We start from the raw sequence: 15,340 nt of genomic DNA on the forward strand, positions 1-15,340 counted from the left end.
CCTGGTAGAGGGCAAAAATAATTAGCACCCAAGAGGAGAAAGAATCTTAGTACTGAGTTGTCAATCTACTTATACAATAGTTAGCTTATTCTACTTCATGTGTCACCCTGATATACTGGAACTGCAGTGAACACTTTTATCAAATTTCTGATGTATAATTTTTTCCAGCATCTAGAAAGCACACACACACACACACACACATGCACACACACCACTATGCCTTTTTTTTGAAGCATTTTCAACATAAAATGCTTGCTTGGCTTTCATAAGAGCAATATTTTCAAGCACACAGAGTTCATACTTATCTTAGCACTATGTCAAGGTTGTGAACTGACCCTCCAGAAGCCAATGAATGTAGACAAAAATTATGATAACCCATGTTACAGTGGCTTTGCACCCAGACTTGTACTACCTCTGAAGATAAGACAAAAGATGGAACACTTTCAGAGGTACTACCTTCACAATTGCCAACAAAGTGATAAAAAGAGGATGTGAAATTATTTCCATAATCAGACACTATCAGGAACAGCTTATGGTGTATTTCTGGCTATTACTAACATCCTCAAATTTGGGTCACAGGCCAACATAGTTCTTTGTTTTTCTGATTTTCCTAAAAAAAAGACTGAATCATTTTTAAAGCATTATTATATGATTGTAATCCAATATTTTACTTTTGTGTATATTTTAGTCACCAGTATAACATTTTAAAAAGTAGATTGAAATTGGAACTAATAGCTATGTCGTAAATAGTGTGAATAATGAATCCTCTGAAGTGCTGTATATTCCAATTTACACTATTTAAAGTTATAATTATGTAAAACGTGGCAGTTGGTTCCAGCCAACCCAATGGAAATAGTGCTAATTTGACTAATTGACCACTTCAGAAAGATTCATTGTTTTCACTAATTGGGACCCAGTTATGTCTGTAACTTTGTTTCAGTATTGATAAATGTAAATAAAGTTGAAAAAGCAAAATCATTTTGGGCATAAGAAAGTCCTGACATTTACAATAACTGAACGTTCTGTCACTGTCCATACATTACTATTGATTATGAGAAAAGATTTGGGGATAGGATAGAGTGAATCTAATATTATGGTGTCATGGTTAGAGAGAGATGGATCTGGCTCTGATACATAGTGGCAAGGTCATTTAATCACTCAGTGTTTTCCACAACTCTCTAGGAATATAAGTTCAGGCAAGGTGCCATCCTACATTGGTAATGAGAATTTCCTCTTCCAGAAATTCTCTATATGAATGAGATCATAGGCCTAGTGCTTATCCCTATCATGGCAAATTGTAAGAGAAATGCATTTTTACTGGGGTGTTGGTAGACAGAAATGTTAAGTTCTCTGAGTAATATGCAGAGAAGAATATACCACAAAGCACTACATATACTTTTTTTTGAAAAATATATTAAAGATTTAAAATCTCATTGCCAAAAAAAAACCTCACAAAAATTCTAATTTTACATACATAAATTTCCCAGGAAGAGAAGCATAAAATATTTTATTTCAAATTAGAGTTCATGGTCTCATAGGCTCATCAAATGTCAAAGTAGAGTTTTGGAGATCGCTCAGTCTACTTCTTCATTTTACATATGAGAGAAGAAAGGCTAAGAGAAGACAACAGTGGCTTGTCCAAGGTTATACAACCAGAAAGAGATCAAAAACCAAACCAAGGTCTTCCGACTCTAAGTTCAAGAGTCACCTCAAAATACTAAACACCAGAATCACAAAGTAAACTTGAAGCATGGAAAAATACAACTAATATAAATATAGTAAATCCTAGATTGACTAGAAATCAAATAGCCAGAAACCTCAATTAAATGAAATATTTTTCACTCTGTACTACATTTTTAATAGAAACAGACAAATGACTATGAAGCGAGCTCTCAGTTCATTGAATGTCTTTGAATTAAAATGGACCTCAAAGGACTATCAAGAATACTTGAACAGGAATTCTCCCTGTAGAATAACCTGTAATTCAGTCTTTGCTTGGAGATCCCCAGTAAAGAGGAATCCAGTACATCCCCGGAGTCAATTCTACTTTTGACTCCTGTAACTCTTAGGAAGTTTCTCCATACTAGATCTACCCTTTCGACAACTTCTTTGCATTATTTCTAGTTCTGCCCCTTAGGGCCGTAGAGAATAAGCTTAAATGCCATTCTATGACAGGACCAATATTTAGGAGGGTTCCTTCTCTCTTTCTCCTCACTCCAACAGGGATTAATTTTCCCTAAAAGGTGATAAAGGTGTCCCAGGGACCTAATTGATCTCTGCCTCCCTTGTTTCTGATTCCTGGTCATCTCAGGGCATAAAAAGTCCCATCCATGTGTAGTTGGGCCATTCCAACTTGGAGAATATATGAATGGCATCACGTCACTATACTCTGTCCTGATGACTAGATGTGTTTCCATATTAAAGGTGGGGTGCTGTGCCTATAGAAGCTAATTACCACTGTATTCTTATTAAATAACAACATTCAATAAGGATACAGGGTAATTACAAGCTCAGTATCAGGGTGATATTGCAGCAAAATAAACACATTTTTCTTTGGCTGCTTCAGAGGCTAAATAAACCTCACTCTGTTAATTGTTGGGTGACTTGCAGGTGTCTCATTTCATCTTCAAATCTCACAGAGTGCCAGCAACAGGACTACTTCTAACAACACAACAGCCGTTCGAATACTTGGAGACAGCTGTTCTTTCCTCATTATGTTTTCATTTTTTCTGGCTACCTTTCCCAGTTCTTTTAATTGAAACTTATTTGACAAATTCTCAAGGCCCTTCACTATTTAAGATGTTCTCCCCTGGACACTGTCCAATTTATTAATGGCCTTTCTAAAATTTGGTTCCCAGAATTGAGCACAATATTCCATTATGGTTGAAACAAGTGAGAGTGCACCAGATCTATTACCTCCTTAATCCAGACACTATGCCTCTGAAGCAGCCAAAGGAAAATGTGTTTGTTTTGCTGCAAAATCACACTCATATTGAGCTTGTAATTCATTCACTAGAGGGCCATCTCTAGTTATCTTGATCTATATCTTAAAATTGAACCCTGATAGCTCCAGAGAAGAAAGTGAGGCTGGTGATCATACATAGCCCTGCCTCACTTAAATCCAATTCATTTGCAAGTCATGGTATCATCTTCAGAAGTCATGGAGTCATTAGAGAATGAAGGACAAACATTAACAATTTACTAAAACCCCCTATCTTCTTCAGGCAAAAACTATTCTAGTCATGCCTTCTTTATCTTACATATTGTTTATCTTACAATTTGTAATTTAGTTAACAATTTGTATGTAAGATCTTACAATATTACATATTTTATCTTACAATTGTTTAATTGAATCTTATAATTGTGCAGTAGATGTTTTTGAACCCAGGAGTAAGACCAAATCTAAACTAATGAAATTCATTTCATTAGATTTGGCCCAACATTCTAGTTTTTCAAGAGCTTTGGGGGATCCTAATTTTGTCAGCAAACCTGTTAAGTATCCCTCTTAGGTTTTAATCATCTGAAAGTCTGATTATCATGCCATCTTTTCCCTTATTCAAATAATTTATAAAAATATTTATATTTTCAAGTAATTTAGCACTAGGCCAAATCTTTCCAAGTTGGCACTGAATGGTAAGTGACTAGTTTTTGGGTCCAGTCATTTGACTAGATCTGAATCCAAAAGAATGAAATGGCAGAATATTGAATTTGAACTTTATTATGTAGACAATGAGGAGACACTGACAGTTTTTGAGTAGAGAAACAAAACTACGAAAGCCATGGCTAACATGACTCTGGCAGAGGTTAAAAAGAATGGCCTGCAGAGGAGAAGACTCTGAAGGTAGGGAAAACAAGTTGGACATGATGGCAATAGTTAGAGAAAGAGTATTAACTGCCTCAGTTAGCATATTCAGCCATTAGGCGTCTTCAACTTTCAACATCATAGCAAGAGACCTGAAAGCAAGGGTCATTCCGGTGTGGGGTGATGACGGAATTTCAAGGATTATCCCTACAGAATTTGACCCCTGGAAGGTCCCATCAAACTAGAACTGGTTAAGAACAAGAGGCTAGTGACAGATTATGTGCTTGTTGTCTGGGGATCAACCTATCTAGACTCAGAGAGGCTCACGACAAGGAAAATGGTCATCAGGTTGGGGACCTTTTTTACCTACAGTGTACTCACAAAGACTGGTCTGCTATGTCAATGAGGTAAGCACTCAAGGAATTTTGAAAGTGAATGCTAAGATGAAATCAAGCATATTTAAAATTAAATCCTGCAGGATTATGGGGAAAGGAATTAGTGATCTAGTCAAATCTATTCGATTTAATTCAGCAAACATTTATTAAGTGATATGCACTCTGTCAGGCTCTGGGGAACATTTCCTATATACAAAGAACAGATGTTTATCAATGTTTGTTAAGTTCATAATAAAAAGAAAAGGGGGAGAAAAAACAAATTGTTTGTAATGTTTACCTTTGACCAATAGAATATAAACTCCTTGAGAGCAAGTATTATTTTTATGTGTGTTGCTAAAACCTGCCTTACCCCAAGTACACCCCAAGTATAAACCCAAAGGAAGTAATTTTGTATCTCTTTTCCTCCTTGGCATTCTTCATAGAAACACGAAAAAATTTCCTCTAGGTACAGGAAAAATCTGTTTACTTTTCGTGTTTTAAACATAGGATGTATGTAGAAGGGCAAATAGGAATGGGTGAATGAACATCCCTGATCATTATCCTGCCCCACCACTGTTAAACAGAAAAAAAAAGGATCATAAATGAACCTTTGAAGCTCTGTTATGCAGAGTTTGTTTTAAAAAGTGGGAGTATAGATGTATGTATATATGTGTGTGTGTGTGTATATGTATATATATACACACACACACACGCATACACACAGACACATATAATTTAACTTGATAGTACCAACACTGCTCTTATTTTTGTTCCCTTTGCAATGGTCCATCTGCTCTCTTTTCTTTATTAAAATTTTTTTGTTGACTCTTCCCTTTTTCTTCTATTTAAAACAAATAATTATTACTACCCTTTCACAGCCCTTCCCCCTACTCCCCAAATAAGCCTTCCCCTATAACAAACATAATTAGGTGAAAAAGATTGATACATTATCCGTAACTGAAAATGTGTGCCAAAAAGTACAGACAAAGCATGCTTCATCATCAGTCTCATGGAGCTGTGATTAGGCATTGCACTGATTTGCATTCTTAAGTTTTTCAAATTGGTTTTCCATCTTTATATGAATTGTTCTCCTTCTGCTCATTTTCTTTTGCATATGTTCATGCTAATTTTTGCAGGTTTATCTGAATCCATTCCTCTCATCATTTTCCTTAGCAAAATGGTATTCCATTACATTTATATCCATAATTTGTTCAGCTATTTCCCAACTAATGGACAACACTTTTTCAAAGTTCTTTACTGCAATAAAAATACTGTAATAAATATATTTTTAAACATATGGCTCCTTTCTCTTTGCATTTGACCCCATTACACATCTCAATTTTTTTTCTGAATCCAAACTAAAGGAGCCTAAATTAGTAGGTTTACTAAAAAGATGCAAGAACAAATTGATGATCTTTAGAGACTAAGAAGCATATATACATATGGACATGCTATTTCTTCAACTAATAATCTACACAAAAAGTCAATAAATCTTAGAAGAGCCTAGAAAGATAATAATAATGATAATAACTGATATTGATATAACATTTCAAAGTTTCTAAAGCCCTTTATGTACATTAACTCATTTGAGCCTCATAACAACACTATGAGACAGACATTTCTGCTACAATAATCAATAAAATACTTATTAAGTATCTACTACATTAACAGGCATTGGGCTAAATATTGGGCATACAAAGATAATCTCTGTTCACATGGAGCTCATGATCTAATGAGGGAGGCAGCACACAGCTATGTACAAACACTATATGCATGATAAATTGGAGATGATCAACAAAGGGAAAGTATTAGCATTCAGGGGAAACTGGAAAAAGTTTTCAGTAAAAGGTGAGATTTTAGCCAAGACATGAAGGAAGTCAAGGAAGCTAGAGAAGAAATTGAACTTCAGAGAGGTTACTTGCATTCTAACTATACAACCACATTGCCCTCTTTTAATTATGCCCAATTTATCCAGTAAATATCTTGTTTTGCCTACATTAGTTTGCATGTTTTCTCACCTCATTAGATTGTAAGCTCCTTGAGGGCCCGGACAGACTTTTGCCTATTTTTATATCCTTATAACTTAATACAGTGCCTGGTTCATAGTAGACACTTAATAAATATTTATTTATTAATTGATTGATAAATATACATAAATATGAGTTGCCTTTATAATACAAAGTAATCAGGGAAAACATGATAATAATATTAGTTAGCATTTATATAGTGCTTTAAGGTTTGTATAAAGCTTTACAAATATCTTATCCTCACAAAAACCTCTTGAGGTAGTCACTAATATTATCTCTACTTCATAAATGGGGAAACTAAGGCTGAGATGTTGTGACTTTCAGTGTCATACAGCTAGTAAGTGTCTGAGATAGGATTTGAACCCCAGTCTTCCTAATCACAAAATAAACATTATATCCTCTGTATCACCTAACTGCCTAACAAATGAATATTTTGTAGAGTATTTCCCTTACACTACTTCTATAACTTTTTATATTTAAACGGATTGCAAATACTTTATACTTTTAGTTGTGCCCCTACTGAACCTCACTGTTACTTTGCTCTCTGTACTAATTTTATCAAAAATACAATAAAAATTTGAGCCTGATATGTTTCTGTGAAAAATATAGTTATCACAACTGAAGGACTATGTTCTAGTTTCACTGCCACATTTTAAGAGGGATATCATTAATGAATGGTAGAACCAAAGAAGGACTGGAAACTATAAGGAGTAGTGGAAAGTACGGGTGATGTTTTGTCTGAAGCAGAAAAAATATAGGGAGCAAATGGTAGCTGTCCTCAAGTGTGTGAAATACTTTCATGTGAAACACGAATTATTTATTCTGTATGACTCCAGAGGGCAGAATTAAGACCAATAGGTGGAAATTACAGGGAGGAAGATTCCTTCTCATTCTAAGGAAGAGCTTCTTAACAAATCGAGCTATTCAAAAACACTAAGGACTGTTATTGAGATCTCTATGGCTAAAAGTGCTCTATTCATTGAGCCACCTAGCTGCCCTTACTCTATAAATGTATGCTATTATTATTTTGAAAATAAGTTGTGGAAGATTCTAACAGGCTAGAAATACAGGCATAGTGATAGACTCTACATCTGTTATTTATATATCATTCAATTAATCAACATTTGTTTATAAAGTACCTACTTTGCTGGGAACTGTGCTAGAGATTGGGGGTACAAAGACAAAAGTCAAGGAATCCTTGCTTTTAAAGAGCTTATGTGCTTTGTAGAGGGGGCACATATATAGGCATGTACAAACTAGTCATAAAAGAGATATGACATAAATTTTTTTGAGGCACTAACAGCTAAGGAGACCAGAAATTTCTTAATGTATAAGGTAATATTTTAGCTAAATCTTAAAGGTAACTCAGGATTTTTTTAAAGCAGAGACAAAAGAATATTAGCCTGTTTGAAGAGGTTCATCTCTAGGTTGGGTTCAGGTTTTTTTTTTTTTTTGATGTTGTTATTATAGCAATTCTGGAAAACCATTATTTACAATAATGAAATTACAGATCTCAATGTGTTATACATTAATAAACTAAGTAACACAAGTTCTGTTGACTATTTTCTTCTTGATTCAAATGAGATAACAAATGAAAGTCTTACAGAGGGAAATACAACGCAGTCCATTATTGATTTTTTTATATTTGCAAAACAATAGTAGTTTCCATTTAATAGATGATTCAATCTACCCACAGCTTAAAGTCATAGGTTCATAGTCATTGAATGATAAAGCCTTTCATGCACCGATTTTTTAAAAATCTTTTTTGTAGGCAAAGTTCTTGAATAATTCTGGGCAATCACAGAGCAGGGTGGGCTATTTCCTTTATTTTGGTCCATCATCAATTCTCTCTCAAAAGAATTTTTAGTGTGCCACTTGGAGTCCCATGAAGAACTCAGCACCATGGCACAATTTAAACTTCCAACCCTATTAGCATAGCCTGACTAGGAGAAAGGCAGAGCTGTGTGCATCCTTTCCCTTTTCCATATGGGCAAAATTGCCATCAAAAGCAGAGAAAATAAGTGATTTAGTAAAGCATTAGGAGATTAGAGAGAAAAGCAAGTACTAGAGACAATGGCACACATGTAAAAAACTACTGCACATCTAATTATCAGCTATTAGCAAATGGTAATGGTTTTTCTTCCAAGACGTGGCCACAGAAAATCAACAAAGCTACTACCAAACTCAATGCTGAACTACATTAAGAGTTCAAATAAACTGATTTTAAACTATTAAAAATGTATTTAATATCCATTCTTCCTTTTTAGAAAGTAAGCTTTCAAATGAGGTACATAGCAAAAGAATAAAAAGTGCACATTAAGAAGCCTTCAGAGAGAAATCTCAAAGAAAATGAGTATCTTGTTTTTGAGTTCCACAAGATTAAATGGAGATTCTCTAGCTGGCCCCCAAATCAAATCTACATCTTAAACTGCACATTTTTTTTAAAAAGATGGGCAGAAGGGAAAAATAGTCCATAAAATCCATGGTGTTGTAGAAAATAGAAACATTTGCTAGCATTACATGCTTCTCAGTGACAGAGACTAACAGCTGATGATTTTGCCTTCTCTGTTACAAGTGATTTCTGTTAAATTAAAATCATAGAAGGTAAGATTTTTTCATAGCCTTGGAAATCATCTAGTCTAGGCCCTTCATTTTGCAAATGGGGAAACTGAGACACAAGGACTCATAGGTAGTTTAAAGCAGAGAACAGGCTAGAACCTCCTTAACATTCATATTACCAATCAATAAAGAAGTAAACACAGTTCATCTGATGTTAAACAATTCAGAAACTTAAAGTTTGACTCTTTTATAAAAGAGAGCATGTGTACCTCGTCATTTTAAATACCTGATTTATTTTCCAACAGTCCTAATTATTACTCTTTGACTTGGAGCTATGACAATTCACAGTGTCCATGAAGTTAAGTAAAATAAACATGCTCATATCCTGGACTGGAAAATAACATTTATTCAAAATCTTTTAGCAACAATCAAGCCAATTATACACACCCCTGCTTCATATGTTACAGTCTGCTCATTTCCAGCCTGCTACCACACTGCCTTAAAAACAATCTAAAAATAAAAGCTGGTTAGATATCCTGACCTGACCAGGGCACACATGATAATTAAGCAATCGCAGTGGCAAACATTTCTTTTTTCCCCCCTAACTCTTCATCTCAAAGAGTTTAACCAATGCCAGAAGAGTTACCTGTCCATCCCAGGCACGCTCCTAAGAATCTATTACAAAAGCAAAGGTGATACACATGCACATATGCTGCTTACCCATGAACTAAATTCAGCTGCGCCTCTGCTGTCCTTTCTAATTGGATCCCATTATTCTTGAAGTAGAAACTTAAGTCTGATTTTAATATTTTTTGTGAAAAATGAAGTTGTCCTGAAACTGCTTATCAAGTGCTGAGAAAAAGCCCAGCTGGAGCTCCTATGGCTTCCAGAATACCTTCTGCTGCCAGAGACTTCCACTACCACAAATCTTGGGACTAGAATGGGGAAAAAAGGTAGAATCGTTTCACTTGACCATCGAGAAGCTCTTGTCACTTCAGAAAGATGGCAAGCTGTGTCACTGAGTGAGGGAGTGTGTGTGTGTGTGTGTGTGTTTGTCAGAGAAGGGGAGGCGTAGGGAGGGAGTAGAAGGGGGGAGAAAGGATGCAGAGAAATTGAAACTAGACTCTCTCTTCATTTCAACGAGATGTTTTTGCAGGAATACAAGGGCAACTCAGAAGGGCTTGTCTCCCATATGAAGACAAATCTCTCTTCCACATGGATCTACCAACAGTACCTATCCTGTAACCGTGCAGACTTTCCATATTAGGAATCAGTCAAAGAATGCTGGAAGCCTCTGGTAAAATCCCTTAGAGCATGGTAAAGAACATTTGATATTTCTTCTGTCTTAATATATTTACTCAGTTTTCAAGCTGTATTTGAAAGTTATCCCCTCCTTCATTTTTTCCTCTAACATAATTCCAAACATAAACAATAACAACATTTTCCTTCCTTTATATTGAATCACAAACACATGGGATGAATTGCATGTTCCTCATGCAACAATAGTGCTTGAAAAAGAGTTCATTTCCTAAACAGAGTTTATCATGGTCAGAGTGAATATAATGACATGGCTGTGTTTAAAGGGGAGTGGGGATGTCTGGTCAAGAGGACAAGAAGTGAGATTACAAACTCTGAAAAACCAATTATGTTGATCACAGTTGCCCTCCACATGGCACCTTATCAAATAATAACTCTAAATGACATCTTTGTTTCCTAGTTGATATGAACTTACAGTTTTCTCTCCATTTCCTAAACTAACTCTCCTAACAAAAGACTCATTGTGATTACAGTTCATAAAACAAACAGAAAATGCTTTAGCAAAAGTCTGCTGATATGACATCGAAGAAGCTAATATTACTTTTAAAAATAAAATTGAGGTTAACAGTTACTTGATATAAGCCACACTCTCCAGCTGTAGCCTTTTGCATTTGTTTCACATGACGAAAGAATAAAAAACAACAAATGATATCAGATAGCGTTGCCACAGTAAACCCAGTTAAACATTAATGAGTCTAAGAATATAATCAATTTTGTTCAAAAGAATAGTACAGGTCAAATCCTGTTACAACAAATACCATTACAACAAAAAAAAATATCCTCTTTATTATGAACTCACTTCCCAACCACAGCACTTACTTCAAATAATATTGGATACACAAAGTTCTAGTACACTAAAAGAACTGAACAGTCCCTTGAAGTTCTTTATGATAGTATTTGACCTGTGATTACATAACTTCTCTGTCTTTTCTCCCCTCTCCCTCCCCCTTCCCCCAATCTGGCCCCCAACCTTCTTCTCAGCTAAGAGCTTTTTCTTGATCTGGACTCACCCCTGAAACTGAAGTCTAAGTTTATGTTAGAGCTAACATATTTCATGGTTAGAGCCCGACTTTGAGGGTTTACAGTACATTGAAGACTCATATTAGACTATATGTGTCTGTTGTCTGAGGACAGACAGCCTGGCTAAGTTTGGAAGATTCATCATCACCAGGTTGGTTGAAGGTAGGTGAATGTTTTAGTCACAGACATCTTCAAAGACAATTGATTAAGTTGGAGGGACTTCTCATCTCCATTGATGATGGTATAAAAATAATGAACGATATTTTCCAAGTCCCCAGTCATAACAATGAACATTTCTTTGGCCTCATAACAATTCTCTGAGGTAGACAATACAAGTATATTGCTCACATTTTGCAGATGAGGAAAATAAAGCATAAGGCAGTTCAGAGATTTACAGCTGGTCCCATTGGGGATGCGTGAGAACAATGATTTGAACCCATCGCCTTATTATGTCTAGTGTTTTTTTTTCTACTACACTATACTGACAACATGTGATTATTCCTCTTACACTAAGATATACATGAGGAAAAAACAAATCCTTTCACAAGGTAGGCTGATTTTCACTTCATGAACACAAATGGTCAAGGAATGAAATCCCTTTACCTTCTTGTTCCAATATGAATCAATTAACAATAATTTACTATATTTCTATTCTGTGTAAGGTACTACATTTGGTGCTCTTGGAAACATAGGGGTCAATTAATTAAGACAAAAATTAATGTCCTCACTGAGCTTGCAATCTAGTTGGAGGACCAAGAACTATTTATCTATCTAGCCAGATAAATAAGACTATTAACTCAAGGCAATAAAACACTGAATGTAAAACAAATGAGTGTTACAGACAAAAATGGTATTAAAACTTTGAGGAGGGAAAAAATCCTGATGGCTGACAAGTTTGAGGAAGGCAATATCTGATCATTTTCAAAAGGAAAAAGATAAATAAAACAGTGACTGACCTCAAGAAACTTGCAAAGGAGTAGGACACAATATATAATAATATTATAAGCAACAGTATTATGACAATAACAAAATTATGAATTAATATATAACAATATTATAAATAACAATACAACAACCATGAATATTAGTTTTGAGGCATCTGACCTAAAAATATACTGCAGTGTCAAGTAACATTTCTCATAAATAGGACAATTTCTTCAAATTAATAGTTGAGGGAGAGTATATCCTCACCAAGTCTTGTGAAACCCTTTCTCTCTTTTAAGAATGTTGCCAAGTCAGGTCCATAGAGAGTATGCAAAAATGGAAAAGAAGTGTCTCCTGGGAGTTTTCTGGATGTTTTGAACAGATGGGTCTTAGCTAGATAAACAAAAAGTGGAGATAAGGAATTCCCTCAAATGTTTTCTTCTATGACTTAAATATCAACTATGTGAGTTTTGCCAAATAATAGGCCAAGAAAGTCACCCAAACAACCTTGAAAAAATTATGCACACACACACTGCATTATATATGTATATCTACATATAACACACACACATATATTTTAATTAGATTACAGTAGGAAACAACTTTGCTCAATAGAACCCTGTAGGGGAGGTGGAAGGGGAGGGAAGAGAAGCAGACAGCCTTCTTATCCCCCAATTCCTCATTTATCAATGCCACTACCCTAGCCTTTTATAGTCTGAGAATCTCTAACCTCTTGCCAAAATCTGAGTCTTCACCTTGGTTCCACCTTCAATATCCCACGCGATGAAGCATTTCAGTCTATACATTTTTGGTTGCCGATGTTAATCTGGGTGAGTGAGCTCAGGCAGAACATTACATGATCATTTTAAACTAATTTTAATTGAATCAAACAGCCATGGCAAAACAAAACAAAACAAAACAAAATAAAAAAAATAAAAAAACAAAAAAACTAAAAGCCAAAAAAAACTTCGCAGCTTCTGAAAGATAAAGATATCTTTGATCTATATAGATTTGGAATGTCAATATTATTTTGCAAACTTAAATTTAAAAAAATTAAACCTAATTTGTTTCAGGAAATATCTTGTACCAACAAAGTTGCGGTAGAAAGAACTCTGGATTGGAGTCAAAATATCTGAGTTTGAATTGAAGCTCTGATTTGATTACCTATAAGACCTTACACAATTCATTTCACTTCTCTGAGGATTGATTTCTTCATTTACAAAATGAACTATATACTTTCTAAGGGGTGTACACTACATATCTTCTAAAGTCCTTCTCCTTCTTCTAAATTCTATGAACCTAAATATTTTTGATGCATGTAAAATTTTCCATGTGGCAGCTACATGGTGCAGTGGATAGAAATCTGGTCTCAAACACTTAATAGCTGTGTGTGACCCTGGGCAAGTCACTTACCCCTGTTTGCCTGTTTTCTCGTCTGTGAAATGAGCTGGAGAAGGAAATGGCAAACCAATCCAGTATCTTTGCCAAGAAAACCCCAAATGGGGTTCTGAAGAGTTAGACATGACTGAAACGACTCAACAACAACAACAACAACAAAAAGACATTTTACATTTAATAATTTAGTGGGGAAATTATTTCTAGCTTAAATTTTTTTTTTTCACAGAATTCCCATTTTGTTAGGACCAAACACCAGAGCTCTGAAGATTGTGGTTTGAGAATATTGCATTAAATCCTTCTTTCTCAAACTGTGCTGCAAGAAACACTGAAACACCCCAAGTTTTTTTTTCAAGGTAATCAGGGTTAAGTGACTTTCCTAGGGTCACACAGCTATTAAGTGTCAAGTGTCTGTGGCTGGATTTGAATTCAGGTCCTCCTGACTCCAGGGCCTGTGTTCTATCTACTGCACCACCTAGCTGCTCTGAAATGTTTTTTTTTTTTTAAGATGAAACTTACATTGCTTATGGTATTTAAATAATAATTTTAGCGTATTTTACTGCAAGAGTTCTGCCAATTTTTTGTTTAAACAGAAGGGGTGGACCACTGGTGGAAAAGACTGAGAACTATTGCACTAAATTAAACTGTATAGACTGTAGGTCTGTAAAAGTATAGTATATCTTCAGCTGACTCTCAACTAAGAGGCATAAGTAGCTAACTGGGCCAGTGGATAGAGAGAGTTGGGTATCTAGAGTCAATGCCTGAGTTCAGATCCAGCCTCAGACCACTTAATAGCTGTGTAACTCTGGGCAAACCATTTAACCTCTATCTGCCTTAGTTTCCTCTTCTGTAAAATGAGTAAAATAATAGCACCTACCTCCCAAGGTTGTTGTGAAGATGAAATGAGATAATATTTACATGGCTCTTTGCAAATCTTAAAGCACTATATAAATGCTAGCTATTATACTTTTCTGATTAATGAGGCAAATTAATATTATTTACATATTTCTATAAGCCTTAAAGTCAATGATAAAGGTATATAAAATATGGACATATATATTAATATTATATATGTGTGTGTATCCTATGTAAAAGCACAATGTGGTACAGTGGTTGAGACATCAGATAAACCTCTTTAAGTGTTTTCACCATTTATTAATGTATTGGTAGAAACAGTTCAGTAAAGCCAACCACAGGAGAAAAATATCTAAAAGATTCTGATATGCCTAAACAGTATTACCAGAGACTGGAGAATGAACTCCAAAATCAAATAGTTACTATTCAGCAGGGAATAAACCAAGCCCTGAGGTTAGATGGATATCTTATTTACATAGAAGAAAAACTCAATATTAAAAACTACTGGACAACAAAGACAATTGCAAGTTAGAATTGACAGAAGCATAAGAAATTACTATCTTTTTCGTACTCTATCCTATTTTAGCAATTTTCTTTTTGTTTTTTTAATCATTAATTTATCTTTTAACACTTTGAACAGTATTTCTTTCTCAGTGAAGTTATATACTCAAAAGTCTCTACCCACATTTAAGAATCTCTCTATTTGGAATGTCAGTCAATAAACAAGGATTTATTAAGTATGCCTAGTATGTGTCAAGGAGGCAGGTAGGTGGCTCAATGGATAGAAATCTGGACCTAAAGTCAGGTAAACCTGAGTTCAAATCTGATCTCAGACACTTACTAGCTGTGACCCTGGGCAAGTCACTTAACCCTGTTTGCCTGTTTCCTCAACTGTAAAGTAACCTGGAGAAAAAAATGGCAAACCACTCCAGTTATATTTACCAAGAAAATGCCAAGGGGACACAAAGAGTTGTACATAACTGAAATGACTGAACAACAAAATAAAAATGATAATAGCTAGCATTTATATAATGCTTTAAGGATTACAAAGAACTTTACAAATATTA

At 35.0% G+C, this 15,340-nt stretch overlaps 1 protein-coding gene across 3 annotated transcripts in view; it reads right to left on the reverse strand.

The window, feature by feature from the left end:
• ARHGAP6 (Rho GTPase activating protein 6) overlaps positions 1 to 15,340 on the reverse strand; it is a 640,842-nt gene that overhangs the window by 123,320 nt on the left and 502,182 nt on the right. Inside the window, exon 1 of one of the 3 annotated variants that reach the window (XM_027835419.1) lies at positions 9,483 to 9,776. The exons of the other annotated variants lie outside the window; for them this stretch is intronic. The gene's annotated coding sequence lies outside the window, so the exon portion shown is untranslated. Of the gene's footprint in view, positions 1 to 9,482; positions 9,777 to 15,340 lie in introns of those variants that run through there. 3 annotated transcript variants of the gene reach the window in all.

The sequence above is a fragment of the Vombatus ursinus genome, unplaced genomic scaffold (assembly GCF_900497805.2).
Source record: "Vombatus ursinus unplaced genomic scaffold, bare-nosed wombat genome assembly UNPS02014814.1, whole genome shotgun sequence".
Lineage (NCBI taxonomy): Eukaryota > Metazoa > Chordata > Mammalia > Diprotodontia > Vombatidae > Vombatus > Vombatus ursinus.